This window comes from Rutidosis leptorrhynchoides, chromosome 3, assembly GCF_046630445.1.
Source record: "Rutidosis leptorrhynchoides isolate AG116_Rl617_1_P2 chromosome 3, CSIRO_AGI_Rlap_v1, whole genome shotgun sequence".
Classification (NCBI taxonomy): Eukaryota; Viridiplantae; Streptophyta; class Magnoliopsida; order Asterales; family Asteraceae; genus Rutidosis; species Rutidosis leptorrhynchoides.
In genome coordinates, this window is record NC_092335.1 from 545,939,825 (window position 1) to 545,944,762 (window position 4,938).

The following is a 4,938-nucleotide window of genomic DNA, read 5'->3' on the forward strand; positions in this document are numbered from 1 at the left end:
ATTAATTATACATATAATAATAATAATATAAGTTCATTTTTTTAGGGGCATAACTGTGATTATAAGTGACAAAAGTGTACATTGATCAAAAAGTAGTGCGTGGAAATCACCTCTTTTTTTTTTTTTTAAGGCAAACAAAAATTTTATTAAAATATGATCAATGATATGATAAACTGAAAAAAAGTTGACACATAGGAGAATAAAGCAACATTATTTTAACCGAATATTTTAAAGTGTACAGGACTTGATGGTTTGATCAGAGCAATGAAGTAGATTCTGAAATATATATGTATGCTTTTTTTTTTCTCCGTTGATCCTTCATTTATACACAAAATTGCAATCCGAGTCCCTCAAGTTCCTAATTGAATTTTCGAGTCCTTTTAATTGCATAATTTGGCAATTTGCGTCCATCCGTCTAACTCCCGTCTAAATTGGCCGTTAACCCTTGACATGTGCATTATATATCAGGGTAAACTCGTCTTTTTAGACATGTGCATTATATATCAGGGTAAACTCATCTTTTTACTTTTTTTCATTAAACACGAGGGATCATTGGTGAAAAAATTGTTTAATTATATATTTTTATAATTTATAAATTCTTATATTTTTAATTTTTAATTTATAAATTTGTAATTTATATATTTTTAATATTTAACCAGTTTATAAACCGCAACTTCGCGGGATTTTACATAAAAGCTTTTATAATTTGCTTAACTAATGTATCGAAATATGTCAAGCCTATTCATGTTGGTTTGTATTGATCAGTTTGCATATGGAAGTAATCAATAGCACAACTATATACTTTTAAAGGGGGAAAATGCACTGTTAGAGTTACCATCATCATAGTTTTAAAACCATAATTTAGAAATACAAGAGAACACATTTTAAGGGCAAACTCATTGTACAAACTCCTCTATGCAAATTTAAAGGGCAAACTCATTATACAAACTCCTGTATTGGTAATCAGATCCATACCTCCAATTCATAGCTCTCAAACAAACCCACCCTAGATACATATGCTGAATCAAATAATATTATTGGTTTGATGCCCCATTTTAAAATATAAACCCACTTACCAAACTCTATTATTGGCAATCAGACCCATAACCTCTATCCCATACCCATTAACCAAACACACCCTAAATACATAATATGAATCAATAATATGCCACTATCAAATCCACATAACTACTAACTTTTTATCTTGCCATTCCTAAACAGTTCATTGAGAGTATACCTTGATATAACTAAACCTCATAAGGTCCAATTGAACACCACACTCTTTTCAAAAATCATCTTCCTAAATTAGCTTTTGCTTGCAATTTCCATGAGAATGAAGCATTGTTTGATAAATCTTAAACTTTAAGATAACCATCTCACTTTCCTGAAGTTGTTCCAACTCATGTTGCATTGCCTTAGGGACACAAAAAGATCCATTTTCCATCTTCTTGAAACGTAATTATGCCCTTAAAAGTCAAAAGACCAGGTTTTAGTTACCATGTTGGCCACAATATATCAACTTCTTGACGATGAGGATGAAATTAGCTTTACCAATTATATACTTCTAGAAAGCGAATCTTTTTAAAAAAGGGACAGTACAAGCATGGCTGCATGGTAAATATGGAGAAATGACTCAGCAAGCTGACCCATCAAACAACAACTAATTTTGGGTAAACTGTCAAAATGAGTCGAAATGGGTTGGAGCAGCTTGCCTAATCATGCTAATTGCAAATACCTGTGTTGACCCCATTATGATCCTGCACTCAACCCACAAACACATAGTATTGGCTTTAAAAAAAAGTAACACATAAAATGTATAGTTTCTCCTATTAAACTTATTTGACCATCTAAACACTTCATGATCATAACACATCAAAACAAAATATTAGAGCTTGACCAACAAATCAATCGGATCGTCACATGAAAGCTTTGCAAAGAAAGTATTAAAAATGTTGCCTGTAATCTTGACGAATCAATCTGGTGGTATATTTATTTTTCCTGAGACACATTCTTTTTGCTTTTTAGTTCATTAATTGTGATTAATTAATGTAGATCCCATATTATATACAAAGGACGATAAATCTAATTATAAAATTACCTCTCATGTCGATTGTGGATGATGACAGATTAAGCGGAATCAGGGGTTCATACATGTTTTCATCACCACTTGTATTTCGCCATGTCTTCATCACTGCTTCTAAGATTATCGATATGCATCTGAAAACGAAGAACCATGCATCATCTATGAGAATCATTGAATGATACTTTGTAGTGTTGTGACAATTTTCTACGGTAGGTGATTTTGAACCATTTAGTTATAATTGAGTTATTCCGTGAGTACTCTTTCTGATTTGGACAAAAAAAACCCGGGGTTTACCCATTACAGAGTACTCCCTACCTACCCATCTTGTACCATCTCAGAAACAGTTATTCTATCAATAATGATTACTATTAAACAGACTAACCCGAGTAGGACTGAGACGATTCCACGGTTGCTGCATGGTCCCAAGCTCTCACAAGATCAAATGCAAAACTCTATATATGAGATTCTTATACAAACAACATTAGCTAAACCAATTTATGTTTGGTTTACACACCAAATTTTGTGAAAAAAAAAAAAAAAAAAAAAAAAAAATCAAAGTCAATAGTTAAAAAGGTTAGCCATAATAACAAATTGTTAAGAGTTACCAACCTGGATTGTGTTTCCTTAAAGCAACTTAGATGGAATTTTTTCGCTTAAAATACTTGTATTAGCCTCTTCTTCGTTTCATGAATTCATAACGACCCTTACTTTAAATAAAAGAAACAAAAATATTTTAATGCAAAAATAGGGTTATACAGCTCAATTATAATATATAGGGAACCTGACTATCAATGGGTAGACAATTATTAATAAGGATAAAGTTGGTCAAACAGTTTATAGATAGAACTTTATGTACAAAAATGGGATCTTACTTAAGTGAAGATACAAAGCCTTTTTATCGTTAAAAAAATGTGTAATTGAACTACTTACGTGTGTGATAGTAAACAGATCCAAGACAGTTTATTGCATATGGACTTCCATTCATATACAACATTAGCATATGTAGTTGAAAATGCAAATTATGTATAATTTGTAGTGTTTTGCATACAATTCGAAATAGTAAAAAAAAAAAAAAAAAAAAAAAAAAAAAAAAAAAAAAACCACTGAAGTAGTGAAAAGCATGGACTCAGATTCAAGCTTTGTGTACATATTATAGAAGAATGAATTCTATTTATCAGATAATAATTAATCGTGACTTACATATTACAGATTCCATAAATTGTAATGAATATATCTCTCGTACTATATAATCGGTAACATCAGCTGCCAAATCCCGCACAAATATTGCAATTAGGCATACCCTATTGTTAAATGGTACAAATTCAGATACTATCAAATGTTCTCAACCTTACAATAATAATAAATATAAGAAATAAAATAGCTTGGCGCATTCGAAAAAGTTCCGGATGACGATCTTAAACCCATTCGAGAAAGCTCAAAGCTAGTACTTTTTATGAGCTCAAAACTTTAAAATAAAATAGTTAACTCGGACTCATATTTCATCAAGTTCTTAACAGGCAATTTTTGGGTTAGTCTTCACATAAAGATATTTGAGCAAATATATGAATTGTCTTCCTGATATACTAATTTATCGAGTATATATGAATTGTAATCCTGAAATACTAATTTATCGAAATCGAAAGTAAAAATTAGTTTGTAATTACAATCTGATACAATTTATCATACATAAATTCGTTGAGCATCATCGATTGATGAAGATTCAGAATTAGTTATTAGCTAAACAAAAGTTTTAATAAATCATTAAACGATTGAACAAATCGTGAAGAAGGATAAAGATTCAACTAACCTTTTGATTTTGCAAACCCTAAATTGCATCTGCTTGAATGCTTCGGCAGGTAACATTTTTGCGAAACATAATTGCATCTGTTGAATGCTTGGATTTAGGATAATGATTCGATACGTATCAATTGTTGCGAACCCTAATTGCAATTGCATCTGTTGAATGCTTCGGTACGTAATTTTGCTTTTGGTAGTGGGTTTCAGGATCCATTGATGAAGATTCAGAATTAGCGAAACAAAATTTTTAATAAACCATTAATCGATTGAACAAATCGTAACTAACCTTTTGATTTTGCGAACCCTAATTGCATCTACTGACTTGATGAGTGCTTCTTGTTTTGAAAACAAATTTCCAGAGAAGATACGCGTCTCTTTTTTTCTTATTTGGTTGATGGTTGAATGGAAAGAGTTGGTATGACCCTAATTATCTTTTTTAGTTCCGTATTTTGTTGGTTAGTTTGAATTGAAATACTATGTGGGTAATCTTGTCAATAAATAATAGAAAATGAGCATATATAAACTCGCGCTTCGCTGCGGGATAGTTTTGATCGGTTAACGGTTAATTATTTGAACGTTAAAAAAAAAAACCATTAACGGTTGTTTACTTGAACGTCTAAAAAATAAAATAATGAAAAAGGAAGGTGAAAAAAGAAAGTGAAGATTAGACGGTTAAAAAAAGGTGACGATTGGTTAATTGAACGTTTAGAAAAACGGTTTGTTAAAAAACGGTTAACGGTTAATTAGTTGAAGTTTAACAAATAGAGAAATATGAATTATGAAAGACTATGTTGAAACGGTTTGGTAAAAACTTCAAATATTCATTTATTTTTCTATTTAAGATTAAACTAAAATAGATATTTTAATCAATTCATTCAAACAGTGGCGATTTAGTTAAGGACCCATGAGGTCACGGAAAATCACTACTTTAAAATTTTTACGTATAGAATACTCTTTAAATTTTATAGGACACCACTAAAATATAATTTAAATATAATTAGTATAGGGAAAAAAAATTCATTCACCCCATTAAATTCTGGGCCTGAAAACGCCACTGC

At 30.7% G+C, this 4,938-nt stretch overlaps 1 long non-coding RNA gene across 2 annotated transcripts; it reads right to left on the reverse strand.

Annotated features, from left to right (window-relative positions):
• Nucleotides 1-941: 941 nt before the first annotated feature.
• Nucleotides 942-4,327, reverse strand: LOC139898492 (uncharacterized). Of its 2 annotated transcripts, XR_011777022.1 has the most exons (6): nt 3,891-4,327; nt 3,284-3,384; nt 2,693-2,790; nt 2,466-2,549; nt 2,099-2,217; nt 942-1,466 (listed from the first exon to the last, which is right to left on the reverse strand). It is a non-coding gene; the product is annotated as an uncharacterized lncRNA (long non-coding RNA). The 2 variants fall into 2 exon arrangements; XR_011777021.1 differs by having other exon boundaries at nt 2,466-2,790.
• Nucleotides 4,328-4,938: the final 611 nt, after the last annotated feature.